The sequence below is a fragment of the Zootoca vivipara genome, chromosome 9 (genome assembly GCF_965207765.1).
Source record: "Zootoca vivipara chromosome 9, rZooViv2.hap1.1, whole genome shotgun sequence".
In the NCBI taxonomy this organism is placed as follows: Eukaryota; Metazoa; Chordata; class Lepidosauria; order Squamata; family Lacertidae; genus Zootoca; species Zootoca vivipara.
The window spans coordinates 41,156,367-41,170,443 of record NC_142592.1 but is presented as its reverse complement, the minus strand read 5'-3'; positions in this window follow the sequence as shown (position 1 = coordinate 41,170,443).

The following is a 14,077-nucleotide window of genomic DNA, read 5'->3' as shown; positions in this document are numbered from 1 at the left end:
CGCTGCTGAAGAAGGACCCACAGTTTATCACCCCCAGCCTGTCTTCCAATATGTGATCCCTTGCCTCATGGCTTCCAGAGTTGGTGCAAGATGATGTGCTGCCCAAGCCAGGTTGCTCTGCAACCCTCTGTGCCACAGCACCTGTATTTTGCTGCTGCAAATGCAGTGATGGCTCTGGCAGTCCCCTTACCTGTCTCCCCTTCTCTGCACTACTAACTTGAAACTAATTTTAAATGAGAGCTTCTAGCTATTGCAGAAGAGTGGCAGTGGTATGGGCACTCTTCTGGACCACCTTGTCCAGAATGCCTTGCTTTGAAGAAGGACCCATTTCTTCAGAGTGAGAAATGGGGCAGATACTCTGGAGAGCCCTGCAGGAGCTGGGTGGGTGACATTGGCACTTGGGTGGGTGAGAGTTCTACTGCAGGGCGTGTCATTCTGCTGCCCCCGCCTCCACCTCTAGAGACGGTTGCCTCAGTTTGTTTTAATGTACGCACCAACCCACATTGCGCCACATCATAAAAGGTGGCCACTATACTCAGGTTAGTCTGCTTGATACCTGGTTCATAGGTGTCCTCTCCCCCATTCGTTCTTTTTTTTACAGCTGTGGATTTTGAGCATAAAGAATGAATTTGCAGTAGCCGCGCTGCAGCCTGAATTATTCCTTCCTACCAATTTCCCTCCCATCTTCCCACTCCACTGTTGCTGTTATTCTTTTGTACTTTTTCTAAGAACAATGCAAAATCGATTGTGATGCCCTCATTCTCCTCTCCAAGTTCACACACAAATCCTGGCAGCCTCCTACTCCGTGGCTTGTTACTGAAAGCAAGGCCTTGCCCAAGGCATTGATTGGTGCTTAAAATAACTTCAGGGATTCGAGAGCATCCATTCAGTGGCTGCTAGTAAACACTGGAGCCAGCAGGAGCAGGCCATCCCCTTGCTGCCAGTATGAAGGACACTGACTGCTATTCCCTACTTAAAGTGGGTTTTGCCTTTTCATACAGTAGGATTTTGTGCAATAAACATATGCAAGTGATATTCATTTATTGCATAGGGTGCAGCGTTGCCCTTCAAGGTAGGGCTTTTGTTGCAAGAGCTTCACATGTTTCCTCCACGAGTGTAATACAGTGTAAATGCTGGTTAGAATATCATTTCATAAGTGCTACGATCTCCTATGGGATAGTATCTGTGACATCACAAGTGATGAGGGTCTCAACTTCTCCCGCCAGTGGCATAGTTAGGTAATTTATAATAATTTTATTTAAGCACTTTGTTGCCCTAGTGTGACAAATCCACTTTTTTGTAGTTACGATTGATTGGGAAATGAAAAGCGGTTAACTGAAAGATGTGCAACACCCCACAAGCAAATCAGGAGGAATGCTCATAATCATATAACATCACTGCAAACAATTCCGAATGAATGCTGAATAAGCAGGTTGTCTGGAGGATGCCTGGGTGATTCTTTTAGATCTCCTTTAAGCTACACAAAAGTTACCCAAATAGATTATCTCTGTGAAGCTCCCAATAACAAGACGTTCCTTCCTGCAGCTGATTCCTGCTTCAGGTGGAAGGATTTTAATCAGAACTGGGAAGCAAAGAGGGTTAGGAGATTCCTTCTGAGTGTTGCAGATGCAGTTCTGATCAAGGCTTCCTGCCACCTGCTGTTTCTTTTGAGATGCATGAAGTGTGATTACGCATTGCTCATATCTTCTCATGGTGCTGTGGGTTAAACCACGGAGCCTAGGGCTTGCCGATCAGAAGGTCGGCAGTTCGAATCCCTGTGATGGGGTGAGCTCCCATTGCTCGCTCCCTGCTCCTGCCACAAAGATGTGAAGTGCTCAAAATGAAAAGGATCAAACACACTTTGAGAATCTCTCAGCTTCTGCCCCTTCTGTTCCAGACAAATTAATTTCTATAATTTATAAAATACTAATTGATGTTTCTTACAGTACCACTTTAAGCTACATCCTTACTTGGGGAACAGATGTAACTGTTTAGCTAGATTGGGTAGGATAGCTTCCAATAGAACAAAACTATCGCTCAGTTCACACACACACACCAGTTCACATAGTTCAAAATAAACTATGTTTAGTATGCATGAGTGCTTTGCTCCTCCCTTGCTTATGACCAGAGTCTGTTTCGTTGTGATATGCAAACCTGGGCTTGTGGGTTGTTTCTTCCCAAACAAATCATGAGCAGGAAGCCAAGGTCTGTTCTTTGCTTACGGTTTGTGGTTTTTTGCTCATTGCAGTCAAAATCCAACTGACGGAACTTAGGGACATATGAGCAGTGGCATCACTGGTGTGTGTGTGACAAAATGGCAAAAATATGTGTTTTTTTTAAAAAATAATAAAAATGGTCTCACGACACTTTTTTTGAAAAAATATTATTTAAAACAAGTTTAATACCTTTGTCTGACAATTAATTAACCTCAACAAGTCAACATAATACGTATTGAAATTTTTTAGTTCAGTCAACAAATGCAACAAAATGCGGCTGGGCGCAAACGGGCTCCTTCATTGGAGCCTGGCTCCTCGCCAGAAAGTGCTGGTCCTTGGCTGTAGCGCTTGTGCCTGGCGCAGCTCTACCCTGAACCAGGGGAGAAGAGCAGGTGAGGGGACGACAGCGCTGCTACCCACCTTCCTTGGCCACAGCATACCTCATACCTGGAAGCAGCAGCTCTTGTGACCCTGAGGTAGATAGCAGCCCTCCTTAGCCATGACGAGGCGCACCTGGCTGCAGCAGCTCGGTTGCCGGGTCAAGTTTGACCCGGTGGCAGAGAGCAGGAGGGTCAGCGGCAATGCTGCTGCCCACCAACTTTGGTGTTGGCGTCTTGTGCCCAGCTGCAGTAGCTCCGTCGCCGGGTCATGTCTGACCCAGTAGCAGGGAGCAGGGGGGAGAGTGAACAGCAGCTTCCCTGCCCCTCTCCTACCCTGAACTGTGGTGTGTGGGAGGGCACCCTTCGTGCCCCACCCCCCTCGGGGGCGTGTCCCATGCGCCCATCCCAGGCAGCACAGGGATATGCTCCACCGCTGCAGGTGAGCAGTGTTTCAACAATATACTGTAGCAGCATAAAACGATAAAAAAATAAGTGATAAAAAGACCAGATAATAACACATTATGAACATAAAAAGTAGGATATCACGTGTCCATCTATATTATCAAAGCAATTCCTTAACCGTTCCTTAATATTAAAAACCATGAGCGTACATCCACTCTTGGTCTCCTTTTCTGCCTTCTGCAGGAAGTAAGGTGCTTCTAGGAGGGTGGGTGGAAATGTCAGTTAGGGTGATGGTGGCAAAAGTTTTTATTAGATCATGAGTACTATGTTCCTCTTTTTAGAAATAACCCTAGTCTGCATATACAGGATCACCCCCACTCTTGTTCTGCATCCCTAGGCCCAGTTGTGTTGTTTTTTTAATGTATAAACATAGTAACTGCTGTGCTGAAAGAGACCAGTGGTGTTTACTGCCTAGTGACTTGCCTCCCGGTCTAGCCCAGTATTCTCTCACCCAGGTTAGGGACCTCCAGTCCTGAGACTCCAAATGTGTCACCCATCGAACAACAGATCAATCTTGGCTGTTCTAAATGAGAAGGGAAAGGGGGGACCATTTTATCACCAACAGCAGCATACATAAAGAGCTGATTTCACTACTCCTGGGCAACAGTCCAAGATGCCCCAGGTGGGAAAGGGTCAGTCCCTTGTCAAGAGGACGCACTGACACCAGCCCAGACACACTCCCGCTGCAATCTGCCTGTCGCCTTTGCTCTGCTCAGGAGTCAGGAAACATTTGTGTCACTCTAAAAGGCGCCCCCTTGCTCCTGCATCCAGTCTGATTTCTACCGCATCCCACAAGGTGACAGACTCTGTTCTCATAGTGCAAAAAAGAAAGACAGAAAAAGGGGGGGGGTCAAGGGATGGTTGCAGAACACACTCACAATGACAGTGGTGTGCTTCATAAGTGACCTGAAGAAGGAATGTACTTCAGAACATTTTAGACCAATGAAATCTGTGTATCTTTCACCTCCTTTCCTTTATTCCTCTTTGTGGTGGCTTTTATCCTTTGTTGTTTTGTATAAGCATGCATAAATGGTGTGTGCTTTTTCTTCAGGGGGTCATTAATTGATTGCTTGAATACACTGGGGAGGGGGGGAATCCCCTTGCTGAATTTCTCTCGCCATGGAATATAGTGCCTTGCCAGAAACAACAAACATGGGCGGCAATAAATTGTACTAATGCTGGAATATATTATTATTATTATTATTATTATTATTAGGAATAAGCCAGTCATAGCACCAATCACAATTTACGGATCTGTAGAACAGCAGAATCTGTAGAACCAGGAAAACCAAAAAATAGCTGTGATCCAAAGAATTGTGCCATGCATGGGGATATTTGTACCTCTGATTGCTTCCATGTTATCCTGGTGATGCAGACTACTGAACATTTTTGTTCCGTAGGCATTCAGCTCAAAGTTTCCCTTTGCTCCTTTTTTGTCCTTTGCTCTGCCTTTCTCTTAACATGTATTTCTGGACATCCTGAAGGATGTCCCATTCTTTTTTCCAAAACCATTTATCCCTTCAAGACGTTCCAGTTTTGTGATCCTCCCACAGCCACACGAACCCTTTCTCTGCATTTACCCCAGGCAAAGCAGCCCTCAACACTTAGCTCTTTTCATCTCTCCTCTCCAGTCACTCCTAGACAGCCAATTAAGGGACTTTTTCTTCCAGCCTCAATGATCCTATAATTAGTTCTCACTCCTTTGTTCACTGTCTGCTTAAATTCAGCCTTCTCTCCTCCCCCCCCCCACTCGCTTGGCAGCTGGGACTCTGCTCTTCCAGAACTTTTGCTGTCACTTAGAACAATGCCCCACAGATATTCCTTCCAATGGGATGAGACACTTTTCACCTTTGATTCTGCCAGACACGGTTTCTCCTGCCATCACTACAGCAGCACTGTGGTGGGAAAAGAGTCAATGTAATGCAGTGAATTCTTCAACCTTGGATTTTGTGAGACTACAGCTCCCATCATCCCTGACCATTGACTAAGCCGGCTGGGGATCATGGGATTTGCATTTAAACAACACCTAGAAATCTGGGGTTGAAGAACACTGGGGAAGTGGTTACAGGGTTGGATTAGGACCAGAGACCAGGAATTAAATCCCCACTCAGTCCTGAGGCTCACTGGGTGACCTTGGACCAGTCATGGACCAGTTTGCATTTAAAGGCGAAGTTGCTGAATTTCCACTTTCCGAAACACAAATAGGGATGCGGGTGGCACTGTGGCCTAAACCACTGAGCCTTTTGGGCTTGCCGACCGGAAGGTCAGCGGTTCGAATTCTCGCAACGGGGTGAGCTCCCATTGTTCGGTCCTAGCTCCTGATAACCTAGCAGTTCGAAAGCACGTCAAAGTGCAAGTAGATAAATAGGGACCGCTCTGGCGGGAAGGTGAATGGCGTTTCTGTGCGGTGCTCTGGTTCGCCAGAAGTGGCTTAGTCATGCTGGCCACATGACCCGGAAAAACTGTCTGTGGACAAACGCCAGCTCCCTCAGCCAGTAAAGCGAGAGTCATTTGAGACTGGACTTAACTGTCAGGGGTCCTTTTCCTTTACCTTTTTAAATACACAAATGCCTACCTACCTAAATATTACACCAGGCAAAATGCACCCTTCTCTGCAATAAATTGCATGAGCTCCCTCAGAATTTATATATGGCAACCCTACCTGGTTGCTTCTCGACAGTCATTGACCTAGGTGTTGTCTCCAACTGACTGTTTACATATATTCTGATGCATAAATGGCTTGTAGGCTTGGGCTGAAAGAAAGAGTGACATAACTGAAACTATGAATTTTAAGAAATAAAGGACTGTTAATCATCAACCATGGACCCAATTTGGGTTGGTTAAACAATGACACTGATTTATTGAGAAAGTTTCACTGCAACTGGTAGACTCTTTCAGAAGTCTTCCTTGCTACCAAGTGTAGTGGACCTGCTAATGGTATTTCTTAAGAGGAATCTTACTTGGGCTGGATCTAGACACATTAAAAAACGTTTCAGGAATCCATGTTGTAAACCTCATAATGGGAAATCACATTGGTGAAAGATGGAACTCCACAGCGCCATCTGCTGTCACAGTGTTATAACACGTATTAAATGGTTTTTCTTTACTAATGTACCTGAGTCCTTGATCAGGACTGAGAAGCAGGAGATGCAGTGGTGGACGAACTGCCAAATTCAAAGCCCAGGCGAAATATATATAATGGTTGCAAGGATGTTTCGACTTTCAGCATAATTTTTACCACAATTCGCATCCTGCACTAACCGTTAAGGAGAAATCCAAACATCAAAATAAGATGCAGACCTGTAATTTGGCAAAGCTGGCCTGAACAGGGAATATTTCATTATGCCATCTTATTACAACAGATTCCCACATCAAATTCTTCCGAGGGCTCCGGAAAGCATGCCAGTTCCTGCTTACTGTTGTACGACAATGCCTACAGTAGTAACTGTGTTCAGCAGCCTCTTCTGACCCACATGTACTGGGAACATCTGAAATTCCATCCTTTATCTTAATGTTTCCAGACAGGCAATTTCATCCACAGTGTGTTGGATCTCAGAGGCAATGGATTCTCTCCAATAAAAGAGGTTTGGTTCACTCTTTCTCAGGAGGAGGGTAGCTGAGGCTAACAGAGGATATGAATCTTAGAACACATTCCAGCACAGATATGCAAATCCAGTGTTATGGTTGTCCAACTGAGGCATGAGAGCATTAAGCTCAAGTCTTCCCAATGACCTTTCAAAACAGCTTTCTCATTTGCTGTTACTATTCCTAGTTCAATTACAGAACTAATTACATGAAACTGAGCATTAATATAAGATAGCATTTGCTCAATGCCTTGCACCTAAAGAAGAAATTTCCTCATAATTTCCCTGTCAATAAGCAGTGTGTAGATAACCTCTCCTAAGAGTGATTTTCTTCTCCAATGGCTAAATTTGCTGAAGGAGTTTCATTTGTATTATCCAACAGATCTGAACCCTTGCCTGTTCAGTTTGCAGTACTAAGAGAGAATCAAATTAGGATAACGCTGGATCAATGAGCCAATTACCCTTTCTATCTGACAGAACCATTTCCGAGGAGGATTTGAATTAAATGTTTGTTTAATGGTAGAAAGAAATCCTTTTCACCTGAACCTTCAGCTCTTACCCTTCCTTTTCTCCTAATGAGAACAGTTTTCTCCCTTTTATGTGAGTAGTCAAAATACATACATGATAAAACCAAGAAGTTATAACGTGATAGCTTTAAGGTATTTGAATACTGCAGCCTCACCCCAGCTCTTCTGTGTTGTGTGACTTCAAAGTTCTGATGCCAAGGTGTACACTTCAGACGCACACTACTCTCCGATTAGGTTTCTAGAAGACTCTGCTCTTCTTTCAGGTTGTCAGTTTCAAGACTGCCCCCTACCCCACAGAAACTTTGATCACAGGCAGGAGGGAGTGGTCCTTCCCAATAGGCACTGGTGGAGGAAGAGGGGGGGTAGGGGGAGCGCACTGCCCCTGGCACCATGATTCCTGTGGGGTGCCATCGTGGCTGCTCTCCCCCTCCCGTGCTGGGCACCACGCCCCTGCAGGCGGCGTGCCATGCCCCCAGGACACGTGCCTGTAGGATCGCCAGTAGGATCTCCAGGTATTTCATTTCTGCATTTAGCCATTGCTCTTGTTATGCAACCTGCCAGGCTAAGCTTGCCCACCCGATGGGACTTCTTTAGCAGTTCCTTTTAACAACTAAAGTGACAGAGTTGGGAATGAGGTCTACGAAAACCCATTTAGTTCAAGTTTGGGGTGTGGCTTGAGGTAGTGTGGGTTACACCAGCCTTGCAAAGCAATCTTGTGTTCATATCCCTTACAGGGATCAAACCTGCAACCTTAGCATTATCAGTACCACGCTGTAACCAACTGAGCTATCCTGGTGTGTTCTTTCTTAAAAAGCAGGGAACGCAATGCGGGGTGGGAGCATAGGCGCCAAATCCTAGGGGCCAAGGGGGCTTCAGCCCCCCAATAAAATATTTAAGGGGGCCTGACCACCCAAAGTTAATGAGCATTGCCATTCAAATGGTGTGCATGTGATCAGTTATGTGGGTGGGGTTTACCTCCCCTCCCCCATATTTTATTCAAGTTGGGGAGAAAGCCATTAAGATTGATTGCAGCAGCAGTGCAATGAATGAAGGAGAGCATGAAGGGAGCCTGGGAAATAAGGTTGCCAGGTTGGGAACATCCTAGACCATGATATTTCAGGGTGCAAACTTGAGATATAGGGATGATCCCCCTGCTGATGTCATAGGGGCGGGCCCTAGAGTTGGAGGTTAATTGGGAGAGGGGGGTGGAGGGTGGACCCTGCCACCAAGCATCTATGCTAGGATTTGTAGCCAGCTGCTGCCAGACTGACGCTTGCAAGCCTTCTTAATCCTTGTTATTTTTCTTTAAGGCAGTCTTGCCCACCTGGAGATTCAGGCCTGCCACTTGGCCCCTGGATACTTCAGGTCAGTCCTGGAGGTCTGGCAACCCTATCAGGAAAGAATTGTGGGTGGGAATACATAGATAAACAGCAGAAGAGAAACAAGAGAAGGGTAGAGCTACAATACTAGTTTCTCAGAGGCCAGAGCTCTCTAGGCCTCATAGTCACCAGGTCTACCAAAAATGGAAGATCAGTTTTCTGAAGTTCTGAGAGCCAGTGTGGTGTAGTGGTTAAGAGCGGTAGACTCCTAATCTGGGGAACCGGGTTTGCGTCTCTGCTCCTCCACATGCAGCTGCTGGGTAACCTTGGGCTAGTCAAACTTCTTTGAAGTCTCTCAGCCTCACTTACCTCACAGAGTGTTTGTTGTGGGAGAGGAAGGAAAAGGAGAATGTTAGCCGCTTTGAGACTCCTTGGGGTAGTGATAAAGCGGGATATCAAATCCAAACTCTTCTTCTTCTTCTTCTTTGATGTTAGTTGTGTGCATATGTATGTGTATTTATTTGAACTGTTTACACCCCCATTCCTCCCCCCCCCCAAAAAAACCCAGTGAATACCTGTTGTTTTGATGCACAATACAATATTTCCACCTTGTTCTGTGAGGATATGCTCCAAGATTCAAGGATGATGGGCTGGCAGGTCAGCCTCAAAACACTTACCTGCCTTTCGCCATGCAGTAGATTTGGTAAGTTTCACTGAGTGACCGACCAATTGGCTGGAAGCAACCAAAGGGGAGCTCCAGGATTTCCGAAACCAGATCAAAGTTTATTTGTAGCTGGCGCCTCAAAAAGCCTCCTTGCAAGCAGCAGCACAATTCTTGTAGTACGCACTCTGCTGCCATCTGTACATGATAAAGCAGCCAATTGCACTCTCGTCCTCACCTTTTGTATAGCCCAATTGCATCAACATGGCGGCTTCAGTTGCATGCCATGCCATAGTTCCCCGACAACAATTTCCTGAGTAATAACTGAGTAAGGAGCAGTCTTTTCTTACACAGGAGTCAAATGACACAGCCAGTTAATTATGGGTCTTGGGTGACAGTCTAGCTCCACCCATCCCAGGGAACCAGCCAGCCAATCTCTCCCTCGCCTATCTCCGTTATTGTTCTCTAGGTCTCTTTTAATATCTCGCAAGTTCCAGACGTGGTAAGTAGGCAAGATATTTATATCTCAGAGTTTTAGAGAAAGAGAGATGATCAATTCCAAATTCCCTGGAGAACTGAGGAAAATATATTGAACAAAGGCAAAGAAGGGGAAAGGCTGTAGCTCAGTGCTCATATGGAGCATCTGCTTTGCATGCAAACTCCCATGATCCCCGACCATTGTCCAGGCTTGATAGGGTTGATGAAAGTTGTAGTTCAGCAACAGCTGAGGACCAAAGGTTGTCCACACCTGGATAGCACAGTTGGTTAGAGTGCGGTGCTGATAACACCAAGGTTGCAGGTTCAATCCCCGTAAGCAACAGCTGCACATTCCTGCATTGCAGGGGGTTGAACTAGTTGCTCCTCAGGGTCCCTTCCAACTCTAAGATTCTAAACAGGGTTGTTTGATGCTCACACTGCAGACATTCCCCATGATTCAGCCACTGGGGTGACATGAGGGAGGATGGTGGAATAGTGGGAAATGGTTTTATGTTCACCTGCAACAGGTTACAGATAGAAGAGCTGCTCAGGTGTTATTAGCATGTGTATTCAACAAGGGAAGAAGAAGGAGCAGGGCAGTATGGACTAGTCCTGCCTCTGACACCCACACTTCCTAGGCATCCACATTTAAAGCACAAACATCTGTAAGGAGGGGGATTTCCCCAAGATCTGGAGTCCTGAACAAAGGGGTGGTAGCTCCAGGGGAGCATTTTCATATACAAATACATGCACAATTGTCTTGTTTTGTGAACACCCCCTACCCTAAGGTGTTATATGGTCCAAATGTTGTATTAAACCAACTCAAATGTATCTGTCCAGGGAAAAAGAAGAAACCCTCCACCTTGTGTTAATACATGTGTTAATACATGTGTTAATACATGTATATGAGTTGTCACCTCAAACTTCTACCACTTTCATAAATAGACCAAGAAAGAAAGCAGGAAGATGATTCGCCTTTTGGTCCCCCATCTGGTTAGGGAGAGGAGACTGGGGAAGGGACACAGTGAGTTGAGACTATCTTTAAAAAATCTGATTGTTCCCCCAGAAATCTGGTAGTGAGCAGCAAACTCTGGGACAACTGTTGGGGAATTTAATGCTGTGAGTCACCTCTGCTCAACCTGTATATTTATAAATAAATGCAAATATTACAAAATGTCATGAGACCTTTAAAAGGTAACAGCCTGAATATACTCTTCACTCCTGAAGTTCTCACTGCCTGGAGAATTGGAGCATGTGTAGAACAATATTGATGGCTTCTACGACATTAGCTGCTCAGTGTTAGTTAAATACAGGTGCCCCGGGGGAAAGAATGTGTTGTGCTTCCCATGCCTTTATGTCCTGCCCCACCTGAGCCTATGAACTGCTAACTCAACACACGGACCCATAGGAATGGGCTGTGTGATAACCAGCCATGTTGTGGGTGTTTATTAGATTTCTGCATCAATCGGACATGCTGGTGTGCTGGTCTGCAGAATCTGCCAAGTCCTTTTGTACTCTCTCTACGACCAAACCAATTGTGACACTAAATAAAAGAAATGAAAGCTGATTTAACGAGATGAGATAATCTTTTTTCCTCTCTCTTTTTTTTCAATCCTTCCTTAAGTGCAAACACCATCTGGCTCCCCTAAACTCTGTCAGCTCTTCCAGTCCTAAGGCATTTTTGCTCTTCCTAATTACTGTCATTACACAGTGGGTAGTGATTAAGGACGGATGCTGATGAGAGATACCAGGAAGGCCTTGTCCCCCTATAGACTCAGCACGCGGAACCAGCCAGCCTCTTCCCTGAAGTCATTTAAGAGGGGGAAAGAGGGGAGGAGGAGGAGGAGAGACAGCAATTTAAAAATTATGAATTCTTGGGAATTTTTTAATATCAGGGATGGTGGCGACCAGATAAGCAAGGCAAGAGAAGCTGGGAGTTCAGGGAATGAAATCAGTGAAGACGCAATTTCATCTTTAAAAGTAGAAAAGAAAAGAAAACCCACCACTGGCTTTTAAATTTACGGTTACACTGGTAAGGATAAGAGGGAACAAATTGAAACGCTTAACATTTCCAAGTAATTAGAAGCTTAGAATTAATTGAGAGAGTTGTATAGCCACACACAGGGAAGGTGAGAGAATTATTTCTAGGAATGAAGTCATCTGCCCCCAAATTGCATGACACTGATTAAAATGTGCATCCTTTGCAAGCTAAAAAAAGAGGGGGAAATAGCAGAAAATACATGATTCAATTTCTTTAATGGTGCTTTACAAGCTTGCTATTTAAGGAGCCCAATAAGGAGCACATGATTCTGAGGCTGTGATCCTGAGCTCACACTAATACACAAGCAGTTGCCCCTTGTATATGTAACCATCTCCTACAGACCAATTCTTTGAAAGGTAGCAGGTCCCATTGAACTTCATGAGATTTACTTCTGCATTAATATAGACTGGATTAAACAATAAAAGTTGAAGCAATCTGATATCACATTCACTCCCCTCCCCCAATAACATCTGTGGTGAATTAATACCCCAAGTTGGTATTATTAGTAACTACTCAGGAGCTATAGGGATTAATCATGGTGATAATTAAGTAACTACTCAGGAGCTATAGGGATTAATCATGGTAATAATTAAGCCCACTAGCTGCAAGTAAATATATAGCATCAGCTTTATCTCAGCTCTGCTAAATTAGGGTCTTTGGGCAGGGGTGCAGAAAAGAAAGCACTTCATGACCTCTGCTAATACTTATTGGATAGTCAGTCAGTAAATGCAAGGGTGACATTGGCTACCCCCCACCCCCACCCCAGTGTTTGTATGGGTGCATTGTTGAAATTCATAAATGGCTCTTTGGGTTTGCTAGTTGGACAGCTCTGTTGGGAATGCAAACTGCTGGTTTGCTGAGCCTGCTGTCAGCTATGAAAGAGCTAAAAATGACATAATTTGTGCTCCCAAGAATATTATTCCTCAGCAGGTTACTTATATTCTCCCGGCTCTCCTCAGTAGCATATCCTTTGTCCAGCTGCTGGCCAAGTGATGGACACACAAACAGTACTTTTTAAATGAAGGGTGGCATTGCACAGGTTGAACTGACATCAGCCTTGCCGATCAAATTATGTCAAATTATGTCTGTATCAGTCAGACTGCAGTTTGGATTCTGTGCCACTGCCAGCCCCTTTAGGGTGGGGGTAAGTAGGTGTTTGGGCGGCATGAGGAAGCTCTGTCTACTCTTCCCTTACAAATAGATTTTTCCCTTACATTCCAAAGTATTTCATTAACCTAGAACAGGGGTGAGGAACCTTTTTGGCTCAGAGAACCAGATCACTACCAGTTCCCATCCCTGAGGGCCAACTTTCACAGGTTCCTCTTGCCTGCCAAAAGTCCGTTGTGCCATGTTTCTCAAACACCTGACAGCCCGCTGCCCCCATTTCCCTCCCTTGATAGATAAGAGTAGTCATCAAGATCTTTTCTGATTACAGTTCTGACCATTAATAATAATAATAATAATAATAATAATAATAATAATAATTAATAATAGGGCCAAAGGTCTCTACAGCCTTGGATGGTGGCCAATCGGGACACAAAAAAAGCCAGGAGAAATAGGTCTAAAACCAGCCAGATACCAATCACATTGCTGAGTGTCTCAACCTGAAGAACTCTTTTTGTGAGGCATGTGGTAAAAGAGTGCCACCTGGTGACAGGAGGGCACCTTCTGATTAACAGCATGTAAGAACCTTGGCTTACCGATCCAAGCTTGGCTTACCGGTCAGCGGTTCGAATCCCTGCAACGGGGTGAGCTCCCATTGCTCGCTCCCTGCTCCTGCCCACCTAGCAGTTCGAAAGCATGTCAAAGTGAAAGTAGATAAATAGGTACCACTCCGGCGGGAAGGTAAATGGCGTTTCCGTGCACTGCTCTGGTTTCACCAGAAGCGGCTTGGTCATGCTGGCCACAGGCCCTGGAAGCTGTCTGCGGACAAACGCCGGCTCCCTCGGCCTGTAAAGTGAGATGAGCACTGCAACCCCAGAGTCATCCACAACTGGACCTAACAGTCAGGGGTACCTTTACCTTTACCTTTAAGAACCAAAGCAGAGCCCTGCTGGATCAGGTCAAAGGCCCATCCGGCATCCTGTTCTCACAGTGGCAACTAGATGCCTATGGAAAGCTTGCAAGCAGGACCTGACTCTTCCCACTCTGTAATCACATTTGCTCCCCATTTTTCCTCTGAAAGGTGCCACATAATACCCACACCGCATCTGTAAGAACTCAATAGTTTAGTGTGGCAGCACCAGCACTCTGACATTTTCATTTAGACAAGCCTACACAGGTGTTTAGAAAGTTTTTATGAGTTTTCGTCTGTTCTATTGTGGTTTTAACTTTCTGTAAGTTTTTATTTACGGTTGTAATTTTTTTAGTGATAATTGTCTTGTTTTATCTTTTTTGTAATCCACTTTGA